Here is a 15,618-nt window from a genome sequence, read left to right on the forward strand (position 1 = left end):
ACCCAGCCACGTACACGAGCCCTAGCCGTACGTATGCGCGAGTAGGCGTTCGAGACCCCGCCCGTATGTACGTACGTGGCCGTATTTTCTTTCTTGCACACTGGCCGCTGTACGTACGTGTACATGCTACGTGCGCGCCTCTACTACGACACGTGTGCGCCTCTACATCGACCAGTATGTATGTACACGTTCGCGACCAGAATGACAATGCTACGTACGCTTTGACCAAGTGGGTCTCGACTGTCAGGCACTTCCTTGCGTGTGAAGATGTAGCTGTTGGGTCCCAACAGTCAGGGGGGCGAATTGTTTTTTTTGCCCGGACGGACTTCCTTGCGTGTGAAGATGTAGCTGGTGGGTCCCAGCAGTCAGGGGAAATGTTTTTTTTGTGAAATACGGTGGCCCGTCCGGTGGGTCCCTGCTGTCAGGTGGAGGAATAATTATTTTGCGCGTAATAAGGAGACACTTCCTTGCTGCGGCCGTGGACCCAGCTGTCAGCCTCTCTACGTACAATCCACGTCCGATGGAAATCGTTCCTTGACCACGTTGACCACGCCACGCCGAGAGCACCAGGGCGGTGGACGACGACGAGGCCTAGGAAGGGGACGACGTGGAGCCGGGGAAGACACGGCAGTGGATGCCCACACATAGAGGAGTATGAGGGTTCACTGGTTCGTTGCGGTGTGAGGCTGCCATCGCCGTAGAATAACAGGGGGTGTGGGTGAGTAGAGGCATGGCCTGGCTAGTAGTGCGAGTAGTAGGGGGTAGTGAGGCCTCTGCGGCATCGCAGTCGGCCACGGGAGGCAGGAGCACGAGGCACGACCGGCGCTGGTTTGGGCGGCGTGAGCAAGAAGACCAGAGGTTGAAGAAGCACTTCGACCGTTGGATGGACATCATACGGTCACTGGAGCTAGAATCGTTCATATTGACTAAGTTGACAAAGCCCTCCGTCCCCGTCAACTTAGTTGGCCCACAAGTCATCCTCCCACTATTGTGGGTCCCAGCTAGCAGGGGGAGTATTTATTTGTTTGTGCGTAATAAGGAGGCACTTCCTTGTGTGCGAAAATATAGTTGGTGGGTCCGAGCTGTCAGCGGCGGTAACATTGTTTTCGCGAAATACAGAGGCCCTTTTGGTGGGTCCCAGATGTCAAGTGGAGGAATCATTATTTTGCGCGTAATAAGGAGGCATTTCCTTGTGTGCGGCCGTGGACCCAGCTGTCAGCCTCTCCACGTACAGTCCACTTCAGATGCATGTCGGTCGTTGACCACGTTGACCAGGCCGCGTCGAGAGCACCAGGGCGGTGGACGACGGCGAGGCCTAGGAAGGGAACAACACGGAGGCAGGGAAGACTCGGCAGTTGTTTCCCACGCGGAGGGGAGTACGACTGTACGAGGGTTTATTGGTTCGTTTGTCGTCGCCGGAGAATAACAACAGGTGTGGGTGAGTAGTGGGATGGTAGGCCAGCGATGGGAGTACGGTGAGGCAGTGAGGCCTGCGCGGCAGCACAGCCGGCCACGGGGAGGAGGGAGCAGGCAGTCCCGTCGGCGCTTGTTTGAGCGGCTGGAGCAGGAAGAGCAGAGATTGAAGAATCACGACGGCCGTTGGATGGACATCCAACAACACTGCTTGTGCGTCAACCTTTTTTAGGAAAGCCTCAAATCTGTGGAAAACATCATACAACCCATCTACCATTATTTCTAATAATTTACAGCCCATTTGCTAATTCTTAAGGTTTTTTTGGAGCTCATTTCTTTTTGTTAGCATTACATCTCATATTGTGGCCACGGTTAAAAAATTGTATGAAATTTTGCATATTTCGATGCGGTCCGAACTGTTTTTAATCCCAAAATTTCGAGTCACATTCAAACTGATTTTAAAAATAAATGTATATAAATATAAAATTCAACATTGTCCACGGATAAAAATCAATGCAATTTAAAATCTCGAAATGAAAAAAAAGAAATTTGAAACTAATTACCGGTTTGATGTGTTTTAAAAATGTACAACCCATTTCTCATTACTGATAGGCCATTTCTTGGCCAGTAGAATGAAGCTCTCCTCGTCTTGATTCTTGAAAGATTTGCAGCCCAACTGGCCTGACAAAGCGACTTACTTGGCAAATCACACAAAACTGGGCTTTGGCTGTGGACCCAGCTGTGGCCATGGACCCAACTGTCAGCCTCTCCACGTACAGTACTCTTCCGATGGAAGTCGGTCGTTGACCACATTGACCACGCCGCGCCGAGAGCACCAAGGTGGTGGACGACGGTGAGGCCTAGGAAGGGGACGACACGGAGCCGGGGAAGACGCGGCAGTGGATGCCCACGCGGAGAGGAGTACGATGGTTCACTGGTTCTGCTGCGGTGTGAGGGTGTCGTCGCCGCAGAATAACAGGGGGTGTGGGTCAGTAGAGGGATGCCCTGGCCAACGGTGGGAGTAGTAGGGGGCGGTGAGGCCTCCGTGGCATCACAGCCGGCCACGGGAGGCAGGAGCACGCGGCATGACCGGCGCTGGTTTGGGCGGCTAGAGCAAGAAGACCAGAGGTTGAAGAAGCACTACGGCCGTTGGATGAACATCGTAGGGTAACTGGAGCTAGAATCGTTCATATTGACTAAGTTGACAAAGCCCTCCATCCCCGTCAACTTGGTAGGCCCACAAGTCAGCCTCCCACTATGCTGGGTTCCAGCTGGCAGGGGGAGTATTCATGTTTTGTGCGTAATAAGGAGGCACTTCCTTGCGTGCGAAGATAGCTGGTGGGTCCGATCTGTCAGCGGGGGGCATGTTTTTTCGCGAAATACAGAGGCCCTTCTGGTGGGTCCCAGATGTCAAGTGGAGGAATCAAAGACTTGAGAAGGCGTACAGAACAAGCTAGTGTACCAGTAAAGAGACATTGCTGAGTTTTAGAAAAAAGAGAGACGTGCTCCTGTAGCTGGTTCGAATCCAAACCTAGACTATGACTATATATGGTGCTATGTTACTCTGCAAGTAATGAAACTGACATATCCAATGTTCGCTTCTCCTCTTCTCTACTTACTCTGCCCAGCATCAGAAACTCTGGCCGCAGCAACCATGTCCGCTGGCTGCTCGTCCACCTGCTCTTCAGCAGGCAACAACCAAATATGCGCCAAGTCGCCACCCGTACCATCGCATGTGGGTCTCATCACACCCCCTCCGGCACGCGCAACGCAGCCGGTTGCTCATCGCAACCCGCTGCCGTTGGTGTGGTGCCACTGCTGCAAATCACGCAGAGTCATCCATCGCGTCTCAACCACAATCCTCAACCCTGGACAAGTCTTCTACAAATGCCCGAATCATGGGGTAATAATATGTTTAAGTGTTGTTCTGCTGCTTTCAGTTGCTGATTTTTTAATAGTTTGGTTGATGATCTTCCAATTTGATTCGTGCAGAAAAGGGAAGATTCGTGTGATTTGTACTTCTGGGAAGTTGCTGATGTGGGGGAGTGCAACTACGCTAATTATTTGGTTAGCCGAGGATTCCCAATACCAGCAGGTTGGGGTGTTGGACAAGTAATTGAAGGAACGGCAGAAGAGGAAGATGCAGAGCAGAAGGTTAAAGATGCAGTTCCTCTGATCATGGCCAAGCAACAGCTGCTGAACGGCCTTGACAACAATGAGGAGATAAAAGAGCTTGTGAAGATAATGAGGAAAATTGATGTGCTCTGTAGGATGATTGTCTCTTTATTTGCGTATATGTAGCACTCGTGATGTATTCAGTGGCTATGACATGAGCACTTTGCTGAAACTAGTAATGAATGAAACCTGTGTAGCAGGCTGGGCGTAGTGTTGTGAACATCTAATGATTTCTATTAATGGAAATCAGGGGTATCCCCTTTTGCTCATAAATAAATAAATAGCAGAGGCCCTTTTGGTAATAAATAAATAAATTAGCAGAGGCCCTGTCGGGTCAGCTTTGTTCTCATTCGAAGACGTCGAGCAAATTGCAGTCCAACAACAAACTATGTCATCAAATTCAAGTTTCACAGCCAAATATGAGTACAACTAAACAACAATGTCATCATGTTTTAGTCGTCATACAATCACCAAACACAAATCAACATACATAACAAGTGATGTTCTCACAGGAAAATACTAAACAACATGTTCATCAGGTTTCAGTTGTCATAGCAAACACAATTTCACATAGTAGATAAAAAACGTCTTCTGACAGGCCAATACGACAAAAGCAATGTAATCATCATCCGCAGCAGTAGCGTCAACATCTTCGCCATGTGTATCAGTCTAAATCGTAATTCCCCATGGTGTCATATTCTTCTTCATCCTCAACTTCCTCGAACGTTGGCTTCTTTTGATAAACTCTTGTATGTCCACAGCATGACAGGCAATCTTTTTGCCGGCGTCATTGACGTGATGGTTCTCAAAGATATTAGGAACATCCGTGTTATCTTGTACATCAGGAGCAGTGTAAGCATCATCTTGTTGTGCAACTTCATTAAACGAATTCCTCTGCTCAAACCTTTGCAATACTCTCCAGTCATCGCTACGTGCAAATGTGTCTTCCAAGAAAAATATCCGTGTTGCTTGATTTGCCAAAATAAAAGGCTCGTTGGTCTGGTACGCCGCCTTGACATTGATGGATTTGAAATAATCATCTGCTCTAGGTTTTGCGATCCTGGAAAGCAGGTTATACCAACGACAGCACAACAGAACCACACACCGATGATCCTCGAAACTGGAGATATACTGCAACTGAACAATGTCTGTTATGTTAGCATACATTTCAGTTGTCTCTTTGTCATATGTATCTGTGCTCATGATGGCACTATTTTGTGTCTTCCTGCCTTCATCTCACGCAAGGGTGTTATAGTGCACATCTCCAATAACGCAAGATTCATAATGTCTTACCCGAGTACCAGGACCCATTGCTAGTGAGTAAAGGGCATCATCAACTGCCTGCCCATCCTCCCGCATCTTCTTAACCTATTGTTAGAAAATAGACAAGCCGATCATCATATGTACTCAATATATTAAAAAAACTGACAGTGCAATTCAAAAGCTTACATGGCTCTTGAACCATTTCGCAAATCCTGCCATAACCAGTTTGTTAATGTTTCTTGGATTTTGCGGCAGTAACTCCTTTTTGTAGATGCTGCACAACATAGTGATCACGTCAAACATCTAAATATATAAGAATATGCTGCAAGTTTAGTAGATTACGATGTATAAGCTGTAGTACTTAGCACTTACTTGATATAAGGTAGTATCTCAGGACAGTTATTCAACACATACCAAACCATTTTGTCCAAATCTTTAGGTTTGTCCTCTTGTCGACTCTTCCGTGTAACTCGAACAGAATAATTGAAAACATTGAGCCCGGGATTGTCTTCATCCACCTCTTTGCTAAGCTGATCAGCTGTTTCAATATATTTTGAGCAGAATGTCAACACTTCTGTAGCAATGTAGGCCTCTGCAATGGAACCCTCGGGTCTAGCTCTATTCCTAACATAGCCCTTGAAAGTGCCTAGCCGCCTTTCAATAGGGTACGTCCAGCCATACTGTACTAGACCTCTAAGTAGTGCCTCATCAGGTAGATGAACAGCCAAATGCACCATCACATCAAAGAAGGCTGGAGGATATATCTTCTCAAGGTCGCATCGGATAGTTGGTATCTTGTCTCTAAGACGCTCCAAAGCATCTATCCTGATATTTCTACTGCAAAGTTCCCTGAAGAATTGTCCCAACTCTGCAACTGCTCTGTATAAGTCAGGGCGGCCCAATCCTCTAAGGATAACAGGTAAAACCCTTGAAGTAGGACGTGGCAGTCATGAGTTTTCAACCCTTGTACCTTGTTTCCATCTACACTGACTCTACTTTCAGGGTTGGAAGCAAATCCATGTGGGAATCTCACACGTGACAGGACCTCGTAGAATTCTTTTCTTTTTACCTTGTCCAAGACGTACACAGTTGGTGCCATATTCCATGGTTTACCTTCATCTTGCACCTGCAAATCCTGTTTGATACCCAGGTGTGTCAAATCAATCCTATATTTTAAGGTATCTTTCATCTTGCCTTCAATATTAAAAAGTGTGCCGATAATGCTGTCACATATATTTTTATTGATGTGCATCACATCAAGATTGTGCCGCAGATCCAAATCTTTCCAATACTCCAAGTCCCACAAAATGGACCTGCGGGTAAACAATAATCTCTCTTCTGCCCTGCCACGCTTCCTTTTCCCGCTACCATTACCAGGATGGTTTCCTGGTGTAATATGCCCGACCTTCTCTAATTCCACTTACAACTCATCGGCGGTGAGTCTCTTTGGCGCATCACTGTCGTGGTATTCTCACGGGGAGGGGGGGGGTGCAAGACGACATATGCCACGAGGTGGCTTCGTGTGAGGGCAAGACTGCTGTCGGAATATCCAGGTACGGGTATGCGAGTAACACGCGCTAGTTTACCCAGGTTCGGGGCTCTCTGGAGAGATAACACCCCTACTCCTGCATGTCTGAGTATATCTGGTATATCTGGAATACAGGGTGCTCCTGGAGCTGTATCTGAGATCAGTGTCATAGGCCCCTGATCTCGTATATGCATATGAGCATAGGTGTGTGTGGCCGCATGTGCCTGAGCATGCATGTGTGAGTGTGTGGGAGTGTGAGTCCATCCCCAAATGGATGGATGTGTGCCTATGTATATAGGAGTTGGCATGGGTGGTAGTGGCTTTGGTTGTAAGCTACCTTGGGCAGCTTACAAGCCAAGCTATGTAGGCATGGCTAGTGGCATGGTGCAAGCCAAGCTACCTGGGGTACTTTATAAATCAGTACCCAGGGGACACGGTGCACTGTAGATGACGTCGGGGTATGGTCGTCACGTCGGGGTCGCGTCAGGCTGCAGTTGACTTCGGGCAGTCGGCTAGTTGGAGCAGTCGGCAACCAGCAGCCGGCCGGGACGGCCGGGCAGTCGGCAGTCATTAGCCGGCCGGGGTGGCCAGGCAGTCGGCAGTCAGCAACCGGCCGGGGTGGCCGGGCAGTCGGCAGCCAGCAGCCCGCAGCCGGCAGCCAGCAGCCGGCCTGGGGGAGTAGTCAGCAGCCAGCAGTCGGCCTAGGGGAGCAGTCAGCACCCAGCAGCTCGCAGCCGGCAGCCAGCAGCCGGCCTGGGGGAGTAGTCAGTAGCCAGCAGCCCACAGCCGGCCTAGGGGAGCAATCAGCAGCCAGCAGCCAGCAGTCCACAGCCGGCAGCCAGCAGCCGGCCTAGTAGTCGGACTGAGGGGCTTTGCTAGCCCCGATGTCTTGATTTATTGTCTCGCCGTTTTCGGGGTATCCGTGTCCAATTACTCCGACAATCACGGTTTTCATGCTTTGCATTGAACACATGTCTTCGGTATTTTCTAGGATGCGGCTTATCCTTGGCAAGGAAACGGCAGTGTCGAATGTAACAGATCTTGCTAAGTATTGTGTATGACAGCGGATTCCTGTCACAGCTAACACATGCATTGTAACCATGTGTCGTTCGCCCTGACATAGTGCCCAAAGCCGGATAATCATGAATGCACCAAATTATAACAACACGCAGAAAGAAATCAGTTGGTGGGCTGCTATATAGGTCTTGAGTGAGAACACCCCTCCCCCCTCCATAGCTATTGAAGTTCCTCCACAAAAGGCTCCATGAACAAATCAAAATCCTTTTCAGGACTTTTTGGACCTGGGATGAGAAAGGCCATCATGTAGTTTGATTCTTTGGTGCAGACATTTGGAGACATGTTGTAAGGGATAACAAGCACTGGCCATATGCTATATGTGGCGCTCTGGTGGCCAAATGGGTTAAATCCATCTGATGCTAAACCAAGTCTAATGTTTCTCGGGTCAGCAGCAAACTTTCCGTGTTTCTGATTGAAGCTTTTCCTCTCACTACCATGTGATGGATGGCTCATTACATTCTGATCTCTATACTCCTGGTTCCTAGAATGCCACAGTACATCCTCTCTTGTTTCAGCATCGTGAAACAACCTCTGCAATCTTGGTGTAATTGGAAAATGTCTCAGAACATTATGAGGAATCCTCTTCACAGCATCGCCATCTTTCCATCTTGATGATTTGCATTTCGGGCATTCACTTAAGTTGGCATAATCCTTCTGGAATAGAACACAATTATTCTTACGAACATGGATCATATCATATCCAATTCCAACTGCACGAAGGAAATTCTTCATTTTACTGTAGGTGTGTGGCAGCTCAGACGCATCTAGGAAAGCTCTGCGGAAAGCAGCCAACATCGCATCGAATGATTTGTTGGTCATCCGCTCAGATGTCTTCACCTGAAGAAAGGTGACCATAGCTGAAAATACTGACACCTTTTTTCCTGGGATGACAACCACGTTGCATTGTTCCAACATGCGGGCCCACCGTTTTTCTTCTGCAGGTGAAAGTTCACGGAATGCACGAGCATTTCGTAGCATTGTTTCAATGTTGGTCAAACTCACTGGCTCCGCCACCACCACCTCCTCCTCCTCTTCCACCTGAGCATCAGGCAGATCAAGATGGTGATCTGCTGCTTCCACGTAGTCAATAACATTGACGTTCACAGCTTCACCATGATGAACCCACCTAGTATATGTGACCGACATCCCATACAAGTGTAGATGATTTTGCACAGTTGACCGGGGTCTTGTAACTGAATTCATACAACTGCTACACGAGCAGAGCACATCTGATTTCGGACCACCGTACTCAGCTCTGATAAAGTTCATGAAGTTTTCAACCCCCTCGACATATGCAGCGGAGAATCTTCAAGCAGAAGTTATCCAAGTCCTGTCCATCTGTTAGACATACAAATTAGTTCTACTAGATATTACAGGAAAAACATATATGCTTTTTTACGAAGTCCAGAAAAAAATACCTAGGTCGATGTCTAAAGCTATGGCAAGATATTTGGACGAGCAGATCTAAGTAACGAAATATATGTAAAGCTAATTCAGCAAACAAATTTGAGTGCTAAATTATGGAAGGCTATTTCAACAGTCAATGAGGTCGAGCACACAGCCATCGAACTATCGAAGGCCATCGCAGCAACAAAGATCGAGTATAAAATGGTGTAGAGCTATTTCACCTAACAGATTGGCTACTAGACCATGGCAATCTACATCACAATGAATATATGGCAGGATATTTTAGCAACTAATCGGCCTTGGTATGCCATCTCAGCTAAACATATTGAGTGCAGAATAGGGAAAGGAAGCTTCTTAAGCAGAGCATATTGACTATAAACTACTTTGGCAAACAGTGAGATTAACAGCGTCTATCAGCTAACATTCAGCACTACACCGACATGCACGGGGCCTCAGTCTATAATGTGCATACCGTGGGAGAAGCTGACCGCCGTGCGTCTCCACACGAACGTCGCCAGCGGTGGCGGCGCTGACCGCCGTGCACCTCCACAAGAACGTCGCCAGCGGTGGCGGCGCGGCTAGAGGACGACAGTCTATGAGAGCGTACTGTGGGAGCGAGAGGATCACCGTGCATCCTCCTCGACGAACCGCGGCGCCGACGTATCGGCGCGACGGGGAGGGCGTCTTTGGTGGAGCGAATGGAGTGGAGGGGGACGGGGGTAGGGGGTTTGGGGAATATTATTGGCTAGTTGGCCGAAGGGCGGTTGAATCTAGGATTTGGGGGGAATTTTTGGGTGGGGGGGGGAGGATTTTCGCGTGGTGGGCGGGGGGAGTTTGGCGCATGGTTGGTTTCTCCAAGTGCAGTCCCACGTGTCAGCGAAGAGGCAAGCCAAAGCGCGTTCCGTTTGCGTGAGCCGTGTGCAGGACCGAACGTGTGTGGGGTGCAATGCGACCGCGACAGGGGTGCTGTGAGTGTACCACCTTTTTTCCTTTTAAACTAGGTGCTTCGCCCCCTAAAAAAAACTTGTTGCTTCACGCGATCCATCGATACTACTACTAGTAATCCGGTAATCCCGACTAAAACGACGCGGCCGGGTCTTTTCCCGCGCGATATGCTGGGAGGTTGGCGTAGTTGGTTTTTTTAGGACGAGTAATGCTACACCTACGTAATCCCAGTTACGTAATTAACGTAATGTGAAATGTGTGAGCTGTTGATTGTAGATTGGGGGGAGGGAGGGGCCCACCACCATGAAAATTAGGGGAGGAGAGAGAGAGGCAATTTACGTTAACCCTTTCGTAGGTTCCCGTAGATGTAGAAAGATGTGAAATGCGTGAATGTGTAGTGGATGTACTATTGGAGTGCCTAAGATAAATTGTGTATGTATAGACCCTATGTGTTTATTTTTCTTTGCATGTTAGCTTTGTCTCAGTTCAATAAAAAGCAGAGTTGGTGATGATGGTGTGCCTGTCATCCTGCAATATAGGCCGTCCGATCTATATCTAACAGATAGGAAGGAAACTATGACAATTTACCCGCACTCCTCTCCAAATTTGTAGATAAAGCCTTCCCCCGTTCATCCTTTTCTCCCACAAGGTCTTGTTCTTCCGTGCAACGCACGGGCATCTTGCTAGTACTCCTACAATATACTATATTATTGTGAAAGTTCATATACACCGGCCGAGATTAATGTAAACACGGTAGATTTTCATTACATTTCGAACTTTTATAGGACAGAAAAATAAAAGAAACCCGACCCTAAACCTATTCTATGGCGGCGACCGACGTCCTCCATATGCGATCTCTATGTACGGGAGCGGGGTTCAAGACCCGTGAAGTGAAGGTGTGGTCTCCGGCGAGGAAGAGTAGAACACGTGATACGGACCGGCCAGTTGGCACACCATGCCCTGCCGCCTCCCATGCCCTACTCATCCTCAGAGGAGTCCCCGACCTCGGTGGTGCTGGATGTTGGAAGGCAGCAAGTAGGACGTGTGGCTAATGGTGCTCCTGTCATCGGCTGCCAGGGCCACCACTTGTGCGATCGCGTCCGCGTCCGACTATGCCGCTATTGCGTCGCGAGAGGCGACTTGAGTGAGGGCGGCAACCTCGAACTTCATCCCCGAAGACAAGCTCTCCCGCAGAGCGTTTGCGCTTGCAGTTATGGCGGATGTGGTGCCAGGTAGGAGGACGATGCGCTATGGTGTGGAGGTTAGCTGGGCGTTGCCGCTTTAAGTAGTGCATTCCGGTGAGGCCAAGCATCCTGATGCGTCATTAAGCCGCCGGAGTTGGTTCCTTGGGCACCGAGCCTCTTAACGACGGCATACGGACGGATGACATGAATGCGGGCAGCTGGCGCCGGCTGGGAATGCACCGCGCGATGGTGCAAGGGACGAGGGTTTTTGGTGTACTAGGGTAGTCAGCTGCGGTCGTGGCAACATTGGAGATGCCCTTTGCTCACATGCGATCGACGCATGTCATTGAAAAAGCAAGACGACCCGACATGGTCTCAGGTCCTGAGGATGCAGTTGGCAGTGCTACACCACTCCGCAGACGCGTCCCGGTGCCCCGTGCATCCTCGACGGGCCGGGTGTTGGGGTGTGTTTGGATTGTGGCAAAAGTGCACCTTACCAAAATTTTGGTCATGACCCAAAGATTGGTCTTTGTTTGGATGGTTGCCATTTTTTGGCATGCCAATGAACTCTAGCCAACTCTAGTTCATTTTTCTTGCCAATGTCGGCCAAATCATGGGCAACCAAAACCTCAACCAAACTTTTGGCTACCCAATGCTTTGATGGGGCAACCTTGGGCACAAACAAAACATATTGTTGGTCGTGCCACAACACTAATGCCACCCTCGACACACTGAAACCGACCGTGTCTAGCGACGATGAGTGTGACACTCACCGCGGTCACCGTGTCCAGAGGCGGTGCTGGAGCTGCACCATGTTGTTGGCCCCCACGACCCACATGAATGGTTGCCAGTGGCGAGGAGGTCGTGGGCCAGCTCCTCCATTGGACTAGTCTGCGCTACGTCGTCCCGACAGGTGTGCCCCACATGTCGGGTTCCCTATTTTCCCGGCCATATTTGAGCATCAGTGCTCCGCGTTGCGCATTAGGCCTTTCACTATGTAGGCCAAGTGAGACAACTTATTGTTTATTTGAGCCATTCAAGTATAATCATGTGGCATTTGCTTATTTCTCATTCCTCTCCAACCCACTTCTCCATCGATCATGTCGCCCTCCGGTCGAGTCCATCCTCCCGCATGCCTCATTTGAACATTCAGCCGAGTATCATTCGCATGTGGGCCTAGACCATTCTTGTATTTCCAATGTTTTGTAATTTGTCTGACATGCATACAAACAAACGGTTCATTTAAAGTTTCACTTTGCCTCCACTGTGTGTCGCTTCGCGTCTTAGTTTTGACATCCCATTCGGTTCATGCCCCGACACATGTTGACGAGATTGATTGATGTTCAGAGATCAATTGCGTGTCGTGCAAGGAGATAAAGGTTTGGTCTGTTTCTATGATAGAAATGACCCGTGGGGGTCTGTGGGGATCAGAGGGAGTATATTGTACATTCATAAGCGAAACGAACGGATTGTACCCATCCTAGTCCTCTTTCAATCGATCTCTGGACCCCGAGATGAAATCGAGAGAGAACGAGTGGGGTCATGTGTGATACCTAAGGCGGATTGAAAATTTTGAACCGGTGATCATAGCATCCGCAAATCATATATAAAGGGTATTCAATGTTCGTTTCATTTTGAATGTACAATATACTCCCTCCTATCCTTTCTAGTTTACATATAAGTTTTATGTGTAGTCAAAGTATCTCTACTTATATCATTGGAAGCTCCTTTCACATACAAATTTGACCGTATGCTTTGTGTAAGTTGCATGTCATATATTATTACTCTAACATTTGGTCAAAGTTAGCCTCGAAAAATGCATTAGGCCCTCTATAGTAAATGGAAGGAGGGAGTAGTAGTGGAAGTGGATCCTCTGACGTAGGTATCCCTGCCTTACCCTCCCTTTCGGTCACTTACTAGCGGACCCCATGCTTGCTAGGCCCCGCATGTCAGTTACTCAATGGGTTCAACCACATCAGGGGATCCTCATCCGTAGTATACTCCCTCTGTTTTTATTTACTCCGCATAAAATGGAGGGAGTGGTAGTATAAATGACGCGGGCGGGGGAGGGGGAGGGACGTCGGTTTGCTCTCAACTGTGGTCCCACAAGGGAGCGAAAACGCAAGACAAAGTGCGTTCCATATGGTGAGCAACGTGGAGGGTCCAGCGTGCCGGGCTGCAACGCGAACGCGACAAGAGCGATGTACAATCAAAACCGATTGACCGGCCGTCACCGGAACCACTATTCACACCAGAACCTTCGCTGCTCGGCCTACGCCAGCCACTGCCCTAAAACCACACCTAATCTCCAGCCCCTTCCCCCACCTTTCGATCCCCTAGCCCGCATCAAACATCCCCTAGTTCGCCAGAAAGCCGTGGTACGCCGCAAGATCATGTACTACAAGATGCTGACGCCGGAGCGCCGCGCAGAAATCGCGGCGGAGGTCGGCGCCACAGACCTCCGTTCCCAAGCTCGCTTTGCAGCGGGCCAATCCCTGAGTTCTCTGGAGCCAAGCTACGAGGAGGAGGAAGCCAATCCAATGTTCATGGCAGAGGTCGCGACGCAGAAGGCCCCCGATGGGTATGAGACGATGGACGTTGACTTCGTGCCGGCGTCTGAGTCCCCCATGGTGCAGGCGGACCAGCGGTTCAACCTGGCGATACTAAAGGAGGACCGGGAGGCAGAGGCTCAACTCGACGCGGAGCGCGCGCATGCCGCTGCCATCGAGGTTCTCCTGCAGGCGGAACCGGATGTCGTGGATGTGAATCGGGCGGCGGAGGCTCAACTTGAGGCGGAGCACGCGGATGCCGCTGCCATCGAGGCCCTCTTGCAGGTGGAACCGGACGTCCTGGATTTGAACCGGGCGGCAGAGGCTCAACTCGACGCAGAGCGCTGATACATCTCCAACGTATCTATAATTTTTGATTGCTCCATGCTATATTATCTACTGTTTTGGATGTTTATGGGCTTTATTATACACTTTTATATCATTTTTGGGACTAACCTATTAACCCAGAGCCCAGTGCTAGTTTCTGTTTTTACCTTGTTTTAGGGTTTCGAAGAAAAGGAAAATCAAACGGAGTCCAATTGACCTGAAACTTCACGGAACTCATTGTTGGAAGGAAAGAAGCCCAGAAGACTTGGAGTGCACGTCAGGGGACCTTCAAGGAGGCCACAAGGTAGGGGGGCGCGCCCACCCCCCTAGGGCGCGCCCTCTACCCTCATGGGCCCCTTGTGGCCCCCCTGACGTACTTCTTCCGCCTATATATATATATATATCCATATACCCTAAAACATCGGAGAGCACAATAAATCGGGAGTTCCGCCACCAGAAGCCTCCGTAGCCACCGAAAACCAATCTAGACCCGTTTCGGCACCCTGCCGGAGGGGGCAATCCTTCCCCGGTGGCCATCTTCATCATCCCGGTGCTCTCCATTACGAGGAGGGATTAGTTCTCCCTCGGGGCTGAGGGTATGTACCAGTAGCTATGTGTTTGATCTCTCTCTCTCTCATGTTCTTGATTTGGCATGATCTTGATGTATCGCGAGCTTTGCTATTATAGTTGGATCTTATGTTTCTCCTCCCCCTCTACTCTCTTGTAATGAATTGAGTTTCCCCTTTGGAGTTATCTTATCGGATTGAGTCTTTAAAGATTTGAGAACACTTGATGTATGTCTTGCAGTGGATATCTGTGGTGACAATGGGATATCACGTGATTCACTTGATGTATGTTTTGGTGATCAACTTGCGGGTTCCGCCCATGAACCTATGCATAGGGGTTGGCACATGTTTTCGTCGTGATTCTCCGGTAGAAACTTTGGGGCACTCTTTGAGGTTCTATGTGTTGGTTGAATAGATGAATATGAGATTGTGTGATGCATATCGTATAATCATAGCCGCGGATACTTGAGGTGACATTGGAGTATCTAGGTGACATTAGGGTTTTGGTTGATTTGTGTCTTAAGGTGTTATTCTAGTACGAACTCTAGGGCTGTTTGTGACACTTATAGGAATAGCCCAACGGTTTGATTGGAAAGAATAACTTTGAGGTGGTTTCGTACCCTACCATAATCTCTTCGTTCGTTCTCCGCTATTAGTGACTTTGGAGTGACTCTTTGTTGCATGTTGAGGGATAGTTATGTGATCCAGTTATGTTAGTATTGTTGAGGGAACTTGCACTAGCGAAAGTATGAACCCTAGGCCTTATTTCCTAGCATTGCAATACCGTTTACGCTCACTTTTATCATTAGTTACCTTGCTGTTTTTATATTTTCATATTACAAAAACTATTATCTACTATCCATATACCACTTGTATCACCATCTCTTCGCCGGACTAGTGCACCTATACAATTTACCATTGTATTGGGTGTGTTGGGGACACAAGAGACTCTTTGTTATTTGGTTGCAGGGTTGTTTGAGAGAGACCATCTTCATCCTACGCCTCCTACGGATTGATAAACCTTAGGTCATCCACTTGAGGGAAATTTGCTACTGTCTTACAAACCTCTGCACTTGGAGGCCCAACAACGTCTACAAGAAGAAGGTTGTGTAGTAGACATCAAGCTCTTTTCTGGCGCGGTTGCCGGGGAGGTTAGCGCTTGAAGGTATATCTTTAGATCTTGA

Source organism: Triticum urartu, chromosome 3 (assembly GCF_003073215.2).
Source record: "Triticum urartu cultivar G1812 chromosome 3, Tu2.1, whole genome shotgun sequence".
In the NCBI taxonomy this organism is placed as follows: domain Eukaryota; kingdom Viridiplantae; phylum Streptophyta; class Magnoliopsida; order Poales; family Poaceae; genus Triticum; species Triticum urartu.